At 41.9% G+C, this 17299-nt stretch overlaps 1 long non-coding RNA gene across 1 annotated transcript in view; it reads left to right on the forward strand.

Moving 5' to 3' along the window:
* Positions 1–17299, forward strand: part of LOC115174927 (uncharacterized) — a 96687-nt gene that overhangs the window by 55424 nt on the left and 23964 nt on the right. The window contains exon 3 of the long non-coding RNA XR_003871886.1: positions 4360–4428. This is a non-coding gene — a long non-coding RNA (uncharacterized LOC115174927). The remainder of the gene's footprint in view (positions 1–4359; positions 4429–17299) is intronic.

Below are 17299 nucleotides of genomic sequence, written 5' to 3' on the forward strand. Positions count from 1 at the left end.
GTAATTTCAATGGAGATGCAACAGAAGGACTACAAATTGTCAGACAGGCCACTTCCTGCTTGTAATTTTGTCAGGTTTTTGCCTGCCATATGAGTTCTGTTATACTCACAGACACCATTCAAACAGTTTTAGAAACTTTAGAGTGTTTTCTATCCAAATCTAATAATATGCATATTCTCGTTTCTGGGCAAGAGTAGTAACCAGTTTAAATCGGGTACGTTTTTTATCCAGCCGTGAAAATACTGCCCCCTAGCCCAGACAGGTTAAGAAACTGACTGTTTGGAACTGTTAAAGACTCCATGATTTGATGAGGAATTGAAAAACTGTATGGTTGAAAGAGATGGGGCAAAGGAGTGGCTAATAAGTCTGGCTGCACATCTGACTGGCTTACTTTAAATGAAATTATGGGCAGAAAGACAAATTCAACTGCATCTTTCATCGAATCAGATGGCTTATTCATCACAAAACCCTTTAATGTTGCAAATTATTTTAATGATTATTTCATTGGAAAAGTGGGCAAACTTAGACAGAAAATGCCAACAAACAGTGACAGTTCATGCATAAAAAAACTAATAATGAAAGAAAAGCGTTGCAAGTTTGAATTTTATAAAGTTTGTGTGGGAGAGTTTGATTTTTTTGTTTGTTGATCAATAATGACAAACTTCCTGGCATTGACAACTTATATGAAAAGCTACTGAGGATGGTAGCTGACTCTATAGCCACTCCTATCTGTCATATTTTTAATCTGAGCCTAGAGGAATGTCTTTGTCCTCAGACATGGAGGGAAGCCAAGGTAATTCCGCTACCCAAGAGTGGTAAAGCGGCCTTTACTAGTTCTAACAGCTTGCTGCCAGCTCTTAGCAAACTGTTGGGAAAAAATGTGTTTGACCAAATACAATGCTATTTCTCTGTAAACAAATGAAGACTTTCAGCCTGCTTATAGAGAAGGGCACTCAACTTGTACTGCACTGACACAAATGACAGATGATTGTTTGAAAGAAATTGATAATAAGAAGATTGTGGGAGCTGTACTGTTAGATTTCAGTGCAGCCTTTGATATTATTTATCATAACCTATTGAAAAAACGAATGTGTTAAGGCTTTTCAACCTCTGCCATATCGTGGATTCAGAGCTATCTATCTAATATAACGCCAAGGGTTTTCTTTAATGGAAGCTTCTCTAATGTCAAACATGGAAAGTGTGCTGTACTGCAGGGCAGCTCTCTAGGCCCTCTACTATTTTCTATTTTTATCAATGACCTGCCACTGGCATTAAGCAAAGCATGTGTGTCCATGTATGCTGATGATTTAACCATATACGCATCAGCAACCACAGCTAATGAAGTCACTGAAACCCTTAACAAAGAGTTGCAGTCTGTTTTGGAATGTGTGGCCAGTAATAAACTGGTCCTGAACATCTCTAAAACTAAGAGCATTCTATTTGGTACAAACCATTCCTTATGCTCTGCTTTTTTGACACCACACTCCAAAAAGCAAGTTCTGCAGGCTCTAGTTTTGTCTAATCTTGATTATTGTCCAGTCGTGTGGTCCAGTGCTGCAAGGAAAGACCTAGTTAAGCTGCAGCTGGCCCAGAACAGTGGCACGGTTTGCTCTTCATTGTAATCAGAGGACTGATATAAATATTATGCATGCCAGTCTCTCTTGGCTAAGAGTTGAGGAGAGTCTGACTGCATCATTTCTTCGTTTTATAAGAAACAATGTGTTGAAAATCCCAAATTGTTTGCATAGTCAACTTACACACAGCTCTGACACACACACTTATCCCACCAGACATGCCACCAGGGGTCTTTTCACAGTCCCCAAATCCCCAAAGCATACAGTATTATATAGAGCCCTTATTGCATGGAACTTCCTTCCAGCTCATATTGCTCAAATAAACAGCAAACCTGATTTCAAAAAACAGATAAAACAACACCTCACGGCACAACGCCGCTCCCCTATTTGACCTAGATAGTTTGTGTGTATGCATTGATATGTAGGCTACGTGTACCTTTTTAAAAATGTATATAGTTCTGTCCTTGAGCTGTTCTTGTCTATTGATGTTCTGTATTATGTAATTATGTTTTGTGTGGACCCCAGGAAGAGTTGCTGCTGATTTGCAACAGCTGATGGGGATCCTAATAAAATGCCGAAAAATACCAAACCCACAAGTGTGAATTTGATTCTAGAGGGGGGATAATAAATAGACTAATAATTTGGCTAGAATGTAGGGGCAGAATTATGTAATCTTGTCTTCAGGATATTTTATCTATTTTCTTTATTTAGTCTGATCAGTGGAACAATTCTCATTTTCCCAGTGCAATCACATATTTGAAATCTGATATACCTACTTTGAAAATTAATTATATGAGGCTTTGTATTTCTGCTGCCATTCATGGACAGTGTTGTAAGGGCTGTCGTCGGTGAAAGTAGGAGACCAAGGTGCAGCGGAGGATGTGTATTCATCTTTGGTATTTAATGAAAAGAGAACACTTTACAAAAATAAACAAAAACGACAGCCAAACAGTCCTGTCAGGAAAAACTCTAAACAGAAACAATCACCCACAAAAACCCAAAGGAAAAACAGGCTACTTATGTGTGAGTCCCAATCAGCAACAATGAACTACAGCTGTGCCTGATTGGGAGCCACACACGGCCAAACCAAAGAAACCAGCCAACATAGAAAAATGAACATAGAACGCCCACTCAATGTAACACCCTGGCCTAACCAAAATAAAGAACAAAAAAACCCTCTCTATGGCCAGGGCGTTACAAGTGTTGAATAAGTCATACAAATAAGCATGGGATATTAAATGCTCCAGGAATCAAATATAGTTTTGGACATTTTAGTATCGTGCACATGCTAGGCAGAGATGGTAGGGGGACTCACATCTCATGAACACACATTTTGTCTATGTAGAGTAAGATGATGTCAAGGATCTTCGACTAGTAGGCATAAACCACCTGAATATTGATATTCATTCTATTTGTTTTGAAGGTTGGGTGATTTAGAGAAATGAATATTTTCAAACACCCAGCACTTGGGAAACAGATCAGGATTTTCTTCTAGCCCTAAGAGACAATTCACCCAAATTACAAAATGTTTGTCCTTACCTTGAAAGCAGTCTATTGACAAGGAGACTGCAGTCTATGATTTGGTTACCTACTGCCATTCAACCATTAATATTAACATTACCTGTGCAGAGCCTTGGCGTAGTGGTAACACTCCTGACACGTGTCACATATACAAGTTTCCACCTGAAAACAGGGATCAGTCCCTGCTTCCAACCTTCCCACTGTTTCTACCATTTGCCTGCCTCCATATCTCATGTTATTATGATCTGAATAAAGCGTCAAACCACCTAAAAAAATATGTTTACCAAAATATTAGCATACTTTCAATTTCATCCCCCAAAACTCTCAAGGTAATAAAGTTGTCAAATTTTGAGTTCAATTAATTTTCAAAGCATCCTGAATACACATGACCTGTTTTTTTTACCCTGGATCTAGGCCTAAGCCATTTCAAAATACGTATAATTGCAGGAAATTAGCTTTAAAAGTCACATTTTCTTGTGGGAGGACCCCAGTGCCCCATCTAAGGGTTGTGCCAGGGGGTAATGAAATTCACATAGCAAATCTCACTCCATGCATTCTTCAAAAGTTGGCAGCCCTGATGTCATGTGTAAAATAGTTTTTTTTGTCGTTTTTCTACTAAACCTCCCATGCACTGCACTGTATTGTAACACCTTTTGCATAGTTGTTTCAGTGAGCTGGCCCTCATCTTCTCTGCTAGCAAAGTATTCCCATAGTTCGCTTCTGGAGCCAGTTTTGTCAAGCTGTGGGTGTAGAGATATTTTCGTTATAAGCTATGCTGTTGGCATTCTCTCTCCTCTGCGCTTGCTCCTCAAAAGTGTCTTGCGCTGTCAGCTGCATGCGCATGTAGCCTGACTAGCTTACTACTGCCTCCTTAAAAATATTCAGACAAATTACTAGACAGTTTCGATCCTCTCAACCTGTATGGCGTGAGACACATTTGACAGAAGTACCTGAAGTAACAAAAATTATTGTACTAGTATCGAAAAAGTACCGAAGTTTCGGTATACTGTGCAACACTACCCTACATAGTGCACTACTTTTAACCTCGAGCCTTACTATGGCCTATAGGGCTCTGGTCAAAGTAGTGCACTATAAAGGGAATAGGGTGCAGTTTGGGACGTAGGCTATGGGTTTCTGTGCGTTCTTATAGGAGGCTATAGATGTCATTCTATTCCCCAGACTCCAGCTTATTTTGATTCCTTGCTGTACAGTGTTACAGTATCTGTCCTGTTGCTGACGAAATCTCCTGTTGTGTTTTTTTCAGCTCCTGGAAGGCAGCTTCATGTCCCCGGTCAGCTAGGAAGTCAACGACCTTATCTTCCAGCCTTGCGGGGTGAGTCTGTCTTAAACACTGTTATTTGTGTCAGAGTCACTGGCCTGTCTCTACAGGCTGATTGCACCGCAGCACCAACTTTTTAACGACCTCCCTCTAATAATAAGACAGTGGGGTAGGACTCGGCCCTCAGGTCTCTGGAGAAATGTATTTGTCAAGCTCACTCTGTGTCAAAGTCATCTCTCCGTGTCCTCCTGTCATTGTGAAGGAAGGGAGGGATGCCCAAACCTGCACTCTGACAGTCAACAGGTCCAGTATCTGTGTGGAACAGCCACTGTCTACACAATAAAAGGTGGAAGATAGATACACCATCTCTGCTTTGTGTTGGAGGGAAATAGCCATCTCTGCCGGGCACCACTGTAACGATGTTATGATGATGTTATTATTACAGCAGCGGTCCCGGGGAAGATTACCCTATCTGGGGCAATAATCCTGGTCTTCGATCATCTCCCTCCCTCAAGGAGACACCGTATCCCCTATTTGGATTGTTTGAAGAGGATGTGTTTTTATCTGGGGTGGCAGGTAGCCTAGCGGTTTAGAGTGTTGGGCCAGTAACCGAAAGGTTGCTGGTTTGAATCGCTGAGCCGACTAGGTGAAAATTATGTCAATGTGCCGTTGACCAAGGCACTTAAGCCTAATTGCTCCTTTAAGTTTCTCTGGATAAGAGTCTCTGCTAAACCAGGGTTTGCCAAACTCGTTCCTGGGGCCCCCCCTGGGTGCACATTTATTTTTTGCCGTAGCACTACACTGTTGATTTTCAAATAATCAAAGCTTGATGATGAGTTGGTTATTTAAATCAGCTGTGTAGGGTAAAAACCAACACCCAGGGGGGCCCCATGACCGAGTTGGGAAACTCTGTGCTAAATGACTCAAATGGAAATGTAATACAACATGGCTCTGTACATAGTAAATTAATTAGCACAACATCATCACCTCAGGCACATGACAGATGGTGTCTTCACAGCGTAATGGAAGTGATGGAATTCAGAGAGAGGCGTGCTCGCGATAAGTAGAGGTGGCGTGCAGCCGTGCACACCTGCAGGCACTCAGAGTAATGGGGCATGGAGTATTTTACATATAAATTGCTGACTCAGCGTCTTATCACTGATGATGCACATTGTGTGTCAAACCCGTCTCTTCCAAATACTGATGAAGTACCACCTTCAGGAGTTCTCTAGTTTGGTGCCACAGGTGTTCGACATCAATTTCATATAAAATATACTCCAGTCAGTCTGTTCTTTAGTCAGTTGCTACGGTAGGTGTCAAACAAACTATCAAACCGTGTCTATGTATTTAAGTACCTCCTCTCTGGTGTTGGGTGCTTTTTTCCTCTGACCTCAGGAACGTTTCTGTTCTCTTCTCTCGGAGGTCTCATCTATTTGAGCCTTGTCTTCTTCTTTATGACGGTGTGCTACAATATTGATATCCCTGGTCCAGCTGCAAATCATACGGTAGCAACAGCAATGTCATTGATAGTCACTTAAATTAAACAGCATGATCATTACAAAGGTGCGTGTTGTGCTGTGGACAATAAAATGCCACTCTAAAATGTGCAGTTTTGTCACACAACACAATGCCACAAATGGGGGGCATGGGGCCTGGCTCCCCAGTGGGTAGACCTGGCTCCCAAGTGGGTGGGCCTTTGCCCTCCCAGGCCCACCCATGGCTGCACCCCTGCTCAGTCATGTGAAATCCATAGATTATGGCCTAATTTATTTATTTAAATTGACTGATTTCCTTCTATGAACTGTAACTCAGTAAAATCTTTGAAATTGTATCATGTTTGTATCACGTTTATATTTTTGTTCAGTATAGAAGGGAAGTAAAATGACCTAGAACCAATCCCCAACTATAAAATTATATAGAACCTATCCCCAACTAGGAAATTATATAGAATCTGTCCCCAACTAGGAAATGAGGGTAGATTTGGACTCAAGCTAAAAATCCAACCTGTTTGCCAATATCCCTTGAGCTGAATGTGCCTTTAATCAATTGTCACACAATCACAGGTGAAATGTGGTAAATGGATAATAGAGAAATATTTGGGCCGGAGGGAGAGCTTGTCCAGCCCTGCACCTGCTAGAAGAGCAGCTTTTCAAATCATGTTGTCATACAGTCCAGTTTAAGCCTGATGAAACACTTCCCTATGGGCAAAACAATGGCCATGCATTGTCTTATTATCCAAGTTGTCAGATTAGATTGCCACTCAAGTGACCGTGACTAAGGAATCAAGTTTTGCCACGAGATAACAGCGTCAGCCATTTTTAAGTCGGTCCATTTTGTCTGAAAGCAGCAGCAGCAGTCTGAGATCACCCACCTGGGATTCATTCAGAGCTTTCCCCCAGCCTTTACAGCACGCTCTGTCTGAGTCCTCCTCTCTGTAAAACCGTTTTGGTTTTGCATCGCTCTTTGATTTCAGATTTTATAATGGAGGATATGAAAATCTCAGTACCTATCAGTTAGTGGGAGGCAGTCTCCTGGGTGTGCTGGGCTGAGAATGAGATTAGGCTGCAAACTGGAGGTTTGGAGGGGTGGCAACAGCCCCACACTGCACCGGAACACAAATGGAGATTTGCTGGCTCTCTGACGTGAACAGGCATCTCTTTCAGGGGAACTAATTGATGTGTCATTTACGTTATTATCACAGAGGTAATTTCCTGTTCTCCCATTATAGCCGGTCACTGTGGTGCTCCCAAATGGCACCCTATTCCTTTATAGTGCACTACTTTTGACCAGAGTCCATAGGGCTCTGGTCAAAGTAGTGCACTATATAGTGAATAATAGAGTGCAATTTGTGACAGAACCACTGTGTTTGCCTTATTTCCGCTTTGGTCCTGCCCCCTCTTGTTCTCCCTATTTTTTGACAGTTCCGGCTTGGGAATCTTTGTTTTCTTAAAGCCATTTTGTGGTTAGCTTTGGAGCGTAAGCTCCACTTTAGGAGTAAAGGAGGGCTGTGTGGAAAATACTGATTCCATTCCATTTTCGGTGTTCATATTTTTGCTGTTGCTATTAAAGCCAGGAAGACTGTACAGGTATTTGCCAAAATAAAGGCAGGTAGCCTAGTGGTTAGAGCATTGGGTTACTGGATTGAATCCCCAAGCTGACAAGGTAAAAATCTGTCATTCTGCTCCTGAACACTGTTCCCCGGTAGGCCGTCATTGTAAATAAGTATTTGTAGTTAAATACATGTTAAAAAGAAAACAAAGAGAGGGAGACAACAGACTAACTAGATAACCAGCCAAACTACACCATTTTTTATTTTTACTCGCTAGTTAACTATTTAGCTATTAGCGTGCATTTCATTGTCATGTCCTAAAATAACTTTCCACCGGCACTCGTGTATTACTGCAAATGGCCAACACGCAGTTGATTCGGGTGCGCAGTTGATGAAACTAATGCTGCATACTCTGGTTGTAAAACTATCTTTTAAGTGCTCAAAATTGTCTAGAATTCTCCTCTATTCAATACTGGCCATGTAATTCTGAGAAAGTAAAAAAATATTCTTAGAATAGCCTAATTGGCAAGTAACTCCTATGCTGTCAAGGTCACCCCTGAACACTGAATATTTTAACCTTACAACTTAGTTGGCTACCTCGCCCACCTTAGCCATTTGATCCCTGGCTCATTGAATGAGGGAATTTTTTTATAAAGACAAAAGTATTTGGTTGTAATTGTAATGTTGCAGGGTGGCCAACCATTCCTGGACTCCTCCAAGAGAGTCCAGGAGAGATACTGGGTGTTCAGGCTTTTGCTCCAGCCCTGCTCGAACATACCACATAAAAAAAAAACGTTTTAAAATCAGTTACTCAACAGGACCTTGTTAAACTGTGTTTGAGCAGGGTTGGATCAAAAGCCTGCACTCCCAGTAGCTCTCCAGATGGAAGGTTGACGGACCATATGTGTTTCATACAGTAGCCTAGTGCAGTATTTTACTTTGTGGGAGGGGGGTTAAGTGTTTTGCTCAAGGGCACAATGGCCAGACATATAATACATGGGATCAGAGACCAACAGCCGTCCATTGTCAATACCAGTGATAATAACGTTAGGTTATTTTGTGAAATGGTTCCTTGCGTCATACAACACAATTTTCAGTCACCTTTTTGGCCCATGGTGTCAGCACATTTTTTGTGGGGGGGACAAGTAAGAAATTAGTCCTACTTGTCCGTAAGATAAGTGGATGAAAAAGTTTGTGTCAAGCTCTGCTTGTAGACTGTACATTGTACAGTACAAAAACACCGCTAGCCAAACATAACAGTCTCTTGCTATGTGCACAGTTGAATTATAGGGCAACTACAGCTTCCCCAACATTTTGGGAGAAATGTTCCCAGACTTCAAAAGTGGTCTCCTGATGTGGTTTAATAAGCGGTGGACTTAGAACATGATCTATTTGTAGTCTTCAATATAAATAGTGTGATTTTAAGAGTGAAAACCTGGAAAAACTGGATTTTTTTTTTTTTTACCAAAAGATAACTGATTTTATAGGGCTCCACAACTTAGACAAAATCGCTAACAATAACACCCTTTTGAGATTGTGCAAAGGTTACATTTTTCCCACAAACAATCAGTGTAAATCTGATATTGTCAAGTTAAAATGTCATTATTTGTGTATGGAGGGTAGGTCATTATAGGCTACTTGCTGAGCCCGCAAATGAAAGATAACATTTAAATGATGTTTGCGTCCTCCGCTTTCCCGGCCCAGTATTCTTTTCATCCGGCCCAGTATTCTTTTCATCCGGCCCAGTATTCTTTTCATCCGGCCCAGTATTCTTTTCATCCGGCCCAGGATTATTTTCATCCGGCCCAGTATTCTTTTCATCCGGCCCAGTATTCTTTTCATCCGGCCCAGAATTCTTTTCATCCGGCCCAGTATTCTTTTCATCCGGCCCAGTATTCTTTTCATCCGGCCAGTATTCTTTTCATCCGGCCCAGGATTCTTTTCATCCGGCCCAGTATTCTTTTCATCCGGCCCAGTATTCTTTTCATCCGGCCAGTATTCTTTTCATCCGGCCCAGGATTCTTTTCATCCGGCCCAGTATTCTTTTCATCCGGCCAGTATTCTTTTCATCCGGCCCAGGATTCTTTTCATCCGGCCAGTATTCTTTTCATCCGGCCCAGGATTCTTTTCATCCGGCCAGTATTCTTTTCATCCGGCCAGTATTCTTTTCATCCGGCCCAGGATTCTTTTCATCCGGCCCAGGATTCTTTTCATCCGGCCAGTATTCTTTTCATCCGGCCAGTATTCTTTTCGTCCGGCCCAGTATTCTTTTCGTCCGGCCCAGTATTCTTTTCATCCGGCCCAGTATTCTTTTCATCCGGCCCAGTATTCTTTTCATCCGGCCCAGGATTCTTTTCATCCGGCCCAGTATTCTTTTCATCCGGCCAGTATTCTTTTCATCCGGCCCAGGATTCTTTTCATCCGGCCCAGTATTCTTTTCATCCGGCCCAGTATTCTTTTCATCCGGCCCAGTATTCTTTTCATCCGGCCCAGGATTCTTTTCATCCGGCCCAGGATTCTTTTCATCCGGCCCAGTATTCTTTTCATCCGGCCCAGTATTCTTTTCATCCGGCCCAGTAGCTTTCAGTTGGCACAAATTCACCTGAATTATCAAGCTCTGCAAGGGCATGCTAATGTAAAAGATGGCTAGTCATTATTAGCCTGGTTCTGTATGGAATATAGGCACATTATGGGACACAGGTCAGGTCATTATCTCCCCACAGCAGCAAAGAATTGATGCAACCAAATCATGTGCTGGTGCCATCAACTGAAAAGGTTGGTAGCACCAGTGCCACCAGTTGAAAAAGTTAGTCTAGAACCCTGGTGTGTGTGTGTGTGTCTGTCTCAGTCACCAGATCTCAACCCAATTGAATACTTATGGGAATTTCTGGAGTGGTGCCTGAGACGGCGTTTTCCACCACCATCAACAAAACACCAAATTATGGAATTTCTCATGGAAGAATGGAGCATCCCTCCAATAGAGTTCCAGACACTTATAGAATCTATGCCAAGGTGCATTGAAGCTGTTCTGTCTTGTGGTGGCCCAACGCCCTATTAAGACACTTTATGTTGGTGTTTCCTTTATTTTGGCACTTACATGCACATCGTGATGATAATTTATAGATGTATTTATAAAAAAATAAGGGAGTTGAGTTTGTTGGATTCAGCTGACATATGCACATACTGTTGAGAGAACAACTAATTGACCAACTTTGGTTCGATTATTTGAATTCCATTTTGTTCAGGATTTTTTCTGTGAGCTCAATGTGCACATTGCACAGATTCTCTAGAGATAAATCAGATCCAGACTGAACTGTGCGATTTAGTTAGTGTTGTAGTTACCAACAGGCCAATATTCTACATAGTTTAGCGCATAAAACGTGGTAATTAACTACAATGACCATAATCTATTGCATAATACTTGTCCGGTCTGTTTATTTAAGACTGCTACGGAAGAGGCAGAAGAATGCACAATCTTGAGGGGATATAGAGAGCAGCTGTTGCTTGGCGAGGTATCTCTTCCTGAAAATACATTATCTAAGTGATTGATAGTTGGTATTCAGCAGTCATAAAAGTATGCCTTATTTACTTTGGAGAACTACAAAATAGTGATTTTGTCAGACAGCATATGCAGCAGCTCAATAGAGATGAGATGGTGACTTGGAATGAAATGATAGCCATCAAATAAAACAAATGTAATGTACACACCAACTGAAATATTTGATTAAAGTAAAGTAATGTGAATAAATGGTGGTTGATAAGTGATATGCCGTAATGGACAGTCACTACCATCATGGGACTATTATTAATTGTTTTATTCTGGGATTCTGTGATTTCTTTTTTCTATAATCTTACTGAACCAACTTCAAAAAGCACTAATCGCTCAGCACTAGCCCTTGGGCACAACATGCTCCACAATGAATATGTTTGGCAGCCTTCATTTGAATTTTCATTTGTAGAAATAGCCTAGCCCTGCCTGGCTCCCCCACAATAAGCCTCCGTCGGCATTGTCAATTGATGTAGCCTAGCGGAGGGTCAGAGTGCCCTCTATGACTAAAGTCCAGTTCTATTGAGAGTCTCATTAATATTTTCAGGGTACCTGATGGGTTCTCAGCACTGAATGAGAGGAGGATTGGATACACACTGGCCTTTTCCGAGGTTTGGATGCTTATGTGGTGGTCTGATGTGCGACCCAACCTGGCCGAGCTGCCTGCATAATGAGACTGAATGACCTTCTTCCCAGCTCAAACCAACAGTGAAGTTCACATTCAAACATTCCATTAAAGAACAACTCTTTATAGTTTGTGTTGATGAGCCTTCAGTGAACAGCCTGCCGTGATTGCTTTTCATCATGTGTGAATTGAACTGTCAGTGTGCTTTGAAGCTGTGGGCAGTGTGAAAATGTTTAAGACAAGTACAGGACAACAGACAGACAGCTGTCCATACCATCCATCTTGTCAGTAGGTCTCTACATTTCTGTAGGCCAATGTACTTCATTCTCACAGTTAAATTGAAAAGTTTACTTATATCACATCGCTGCATGAAATAAATGACTTTTCTAATTCAGACTTATGTCACCAGGAGGCTTATACATATTTCATGTGTTACTACATCAAGGCCTCTCTACTCACCGAGAGATGCGTGTGAAATGTCCTGCAGAGAGATCTGTTAAATGTCCTGCAGAGAGAGATGTGGTAAATATCCTGCAGAGAGAGATGTGTTAAATGTCCTGCAGAGAGAGATGTGTTAAATGTCCTGCAGTGAGAGCTTAAGGATTGGACCCTTTTTTTAAATTCTCGCCTAAAATGACATACCAAATCTAACTGCCTGCAGCTCAGGACCTGAAGCGAGGATATGCATATTCTTGATACCATTTGAAAGGAAATACTTTGAAGTTTGTGGAAATGTGAAATTAATCTGGAGAATATAACACATTAGATCTGGTAAAAGATAATACAAAGAAAAAAACATGCATTTTTTTATTTTATTCTGTAATCTTTGAAATGCAAGAGAAAGGCCATAATGTACTATTCCAGGTTAAGCACAATTTAGATTTTGGCCACTAAATGGTGGCAGTGTATGTGCAAAGTTTTAGACTGATTCAATGAACCATTATATTTCTATTCAAAATGTTTTATCAAGACTGCCCAAATGTGCCTAATTCGTTTATTAATACATTTTCAAGTTCATAACTGTGCACTCTCCTCAAACAATAGCATGGTATTCTTTCACTGTAATAGCTACTGTAAATTGGACAGTGCAGTTAGATGAACAAGAATTTTAGCTTTCTGCCCATATCAGATATGTCTATGTCCTGGCAAATCTTCTTGTTACTTACAACCTCATGCTAATCACATTAGCCTACGTTAGCTCAACCGTCCCGCGGGGGACACACCAATCCCGTAGAGGTTAAATGTCTTGCAGAGAGATGTGTTAAATGTCCTACAGATGTGTTAAATGTCCTGCAGAGTGATGTTATATGTCCTGCAGAGAGATGTTATATGTCCTGCAGTGAGATGCTATAAGTCCTGCAGAGAGATGTTATATGTCCTGCAGAGAGATGTTATATGTCCTGCAGAGAGATGTTATATGTCCTGCAGAGAGATGTTATATGTCCTGCAGTGAGATGCTATATGTCCTGCAGAGAGATGTTATATGTCCTGCAGTGAGATGCTATATGTCCTGCAGAGAGATGCTATATGTCCTGCAGAGAGATGTTATATGTCCTGCAGAGAGATGTTATATGTCCTGCAGAGAGATGTTATATGTCCTGCAGAGAGATGCTGTATGTCCTGCAGAGAGATGTTATATGTCCTGCAGAGAGATCTTATATGTCCTGCAGAGAGATGTTATATGTCCTGCAGAGAGATAGGTGTTATATGTATTGCAGGGAGCTGGCCACATGCCCAGGGAGGGCGCAGGGTGTGCGTCCCAAATGGCACCCTGTTCCCTATATAGTGTACTATCCTTTGGGTCCTGGTCAAAAGTAGTGCTCTATAAAAGGAATAGGGTGCGCATGTAGCCAGGGTGTGTTCAACCATGGAGCTCCTCCTCTGTTTATCCTATCACCACTATTTGCCCTCCGGCTGAACCATCAGCTCCCTCAGTGGGTGTGCATCAATAGTCTCCTCTCTGTACTGGTGACAGGGAGAGCCAGAACCCCTGTTATTCCCTCCCTCTTATCTGTGTCACCACCAGCAAGGATGTGTCCATCCATCCATTGTGCAAATGGGGGATTGTGATTGTAGTCCTTCTATTTTTAGGCCTGTCCCTGTCTGACCCGGCTATTCATTAAATGGAGCTTTCCAAGAAGTACAATCATGCCTGACCTCCTTATTGATATATGCCATTTCAGAGATGGGTATAGATGGATGGATTCTATATAGTGAAGCTACATTTCTCTCATTTTACAAAGACTTTTCTCTCCCATAACTTGATGAAGCGTAGATTGACAAACAGTCTATTTACAATTTCTCAAATGTACTGGTTATCGTGTGAGTAAGGTCATAGCGTTGATGTGTGTTTTATCATGTGTGATGTCTTCGAGCTAGCTGGTGTCTTGATGTAGTGGTCCGTGTGAAAGCACATTCTCCTCATGACAAGCAGCCTGTCAAACATCCAGTTCTCTGGAGGTGCTACTGCATTGGAATAAGCTAAAAAGTACTTCTTTTGTTTAACTGCTTTAATTTCCTTCAAGGCAAACAATTGAGTATCCTAAAAAGACCAACAAATGTTAGAAGCTTAACCCTAGGTGTGAGAGTTTTCCATTAGCTTGTGCTAAAGCGAGCAGAAGTCAAGGAAGGGTAGTACGTTTTACTGTAAACGCAACATGCAACAATTTCAACAAGTTACAGTTCATATAAGGAAATCAGTCAATTGAAATACATTCATTATGCCCTAATCTATGGATTTCACATGACTGTGCAGGGGCGCAGCCATGGGTTGGCCTGGAAGGGCATAGGCCCACCCACTGGAAAGCTAGGCCCAGCCAATCAGAAATAATATTTTCCCCAAAAAAGGCTTTATTACAGACAGAAATACTCCTCAGTTTATCAGCTGTCCGGGTGGCTGGTCCCAGACGATCCCTCAGGTGAAGAAGCCGGATGTGGAGGTCCTGGGCTGGCGTGCTTACATGTGGTCTGTGGTTGTGAGGCCGGTTGGACGTACTGCCAAATACTATAAAACGACGTTGGAGGCGGCTTATAGTAGAGAAATTTACATTAAATTCTCTGGCAACAGCTCTAATGGACATTCCTGCAGTCAGAATGCCAATTGCAAGCTCTTTTTAAACTTGAGACATCTGTGGCATTGTGTTGTGTGACAGAACTGCACATTTTAGAGTGGCCTTTTATTGCCCCCAGCGCAAGGTGCACCTGTGTAATGATCATGCTGTTTAATCAGCTTCTTGATATGCCACACCTGTCAGGTGGATGGATTATCTTGGCAAAGGAGAAATGCTCGCTAACAGGGATATAAGCAATTGGTGCACAAAATTTGAGAGAAAGTAGCATTTTGTGCGTATGGAACATTTCTGGGAACTTTTATTTCAGCTCATGAGAAATGGGACCAACTCTTTACATGTTGCGTTTATATTTTTATTCAATATATTTTATCTGCATAGAGGGATACCACCTTTGACTGTGGGAGCCACTTAGGAGTAATCCATCAGAATGATAAGCTGGACCTTAGTGGCCCGGGTGGTGAACCCCTCCAAACAAACAAATGTCACGCAGTATTACCTCTGCATAGCAGAACAGAGCCGCTCACACACACCTCTCTCCTGACCCCAAACATCGATACTACACCCAATAAACACAGACATGCCATGGTGGCAAGGAGGAATAGCCTATCACAGACAAGACATGGCTTTTGATCTTTAGGGCCAGTGCTTTGTCGATTCTGCAGGAGAACGGAATGTGAAAGACTGAGTTAGGATTTATGACATGAATAAATATTTTAAAACATTTTAAAGAATGTGATGTTTCTTTTCTCACCTTAACTTCTGTCAGTACCACAGTATATTCTCCTAGTTTTAAAGTGAACTGGGTGGCACCCCAATCCCTATATAGTGCACTTCTTTTGACCAGAGCCCTATGGGCCCTGCATTTGGGACACAGACAGGGTGGAGTTTAACAGGGTATTAATGCCAGTGCTTGGATTTGACTGCTCAGATGTCCATGCAGTAATATAAACAGGGTACACCACCACAACACAGCAGTGGTTCTTCATCACTGCACTTTGGTTGTTATCTTGCCCAACACATTGCGTCCTTGGAAAATGTTTCTTTGTGTGGGGGGCTAAGAAGGAAAAAAACAGAAATTGAGCATTAGTAATAACAGAAGAGTGTCATTGCCACAGATGGCTGAATAGCAAATGGGCCAACGCTCCAGATGGTGATCTTTGTACGGTGCATAGAGCGAAGGGGAGTTGTTGCATGTACTAAAACCCGCACCAACTCCCCTTCACTCCATGCACTGTGTTCATTTCAAATAATGCTTAATTTCTAAAGGAAGAAGACGAAAAATAAGACAAAATATCATGGAGGGACTTCTTATCTGGTCCCGGTGTGGGAGGGCTGTGGTAGATTGGAGTGATTATCCTGAAATATTGTTACTTCAATATGATCTTAGTAAATATCAGATTCATTTGGTTTTATAAATGACTGCCTCCTTTAACCCTCACTTCCTGTTAATACATTCTTCTCATTTTGGGTAAATTGTCTCTGAGATAATTGATGTCATCGATTTAGATGGATCGTTTTCATTTTACCTTTCGGCTCTGTGGTTTATAAATCATACGCTGTGAGGGTGGGTGTGTGCACATCTCTGCGGGGTGTTTGTTGCATGATTTATGCTGCAATGTAGTTTCCCTAGGCCCTGCTTGTTTGTGTGCACGTGTGAGCGTTGACCGAGACGGCTCCTCTCAGGGGATGGGATTTAGTGGAGTGGTCCCTCTTTTTGTCTTTAATCCTCAGCAACACTCTGACAAAGCCTGCCTTGGAGCAATCAAAAAGCTGTTCTAATGAGACAACTCTTTTTGAGTATTACTGTGGGAGGGGAGTGATCTCCAAGCCATAGATAATCATTTGACAGATCTTCAAGAAAATACATAATCTATTTCACAATTCAGAATTGCCATTTCTGCACTTGTGTCAGATGATAGAGAGCAGTATTCTGCTATTATACTATAATCTATATTTCTGTTCATCACATTATAATCCTGAAAGGGGTTTACTGTGTAGGTGGCACTGGGCACCATTTTTTCTCTATGGTTACCATGTGTTCTCTATGGTTACCATGTGTTCTCTATGGGCACCAGGAACTAGAGCTCTGCACGGGCATTCATTCTAAACCCAAGCCCTACCCATGTCCGCAACGTTCAGGTTCTACCCTACCCAGGCACGATTGCTTATGCCAAATTTAAGGCCCTGCCCAAAATGGGAAATCCTCTCTGTCACTCGCTCCTTCGCACGCAGCTCGCTCTGCATGCGCTCTGCTCATGGCTCTCTGAGTCTGTGAGTATCCATAGCAACGACTTCGCTTGGGCTGCTCTGCTCAATGACGAGACACGAGAGAGCAGTTAGCTGTTAGATACTTTTCGTCAAACTAAACTCTGACAAAACTCAAGGAACATTTATTTTCTGTGAAATAGTCTCTCCTGTCTTTTATTTGACAACGTTGAAGCACTTCTGACACCATGTTATGATCTTAGTCAGATATGACTACTGTGCAGCAGAGCACACGCAAATGACTTGGCTTCAAAGTGTTAGCTATCAATTTAGTTATGCCCTGCCCGTACGCTAGTTATTGATGAAAAAACAGGTCCTACCCGGCCCTAACCCAATGTATAATGTCAGGGCCCGTCGGGCTTGGGTCG

The sequence above is a fragment of the Salmo trutta genome, chromosome 35 (genome assembly GCF_901001165.1).
Source record: "Salmo trutta chromosome 35, fSalTru1.1, whole genome shotgun sequence".
Taxonomy (NCBI): domain Eukaryota; kingdom Metazoa; phylum Chordata; class Actinopteri; order Salmoniformes; family Salmonidae; genus Salmo; species Salmo trutta.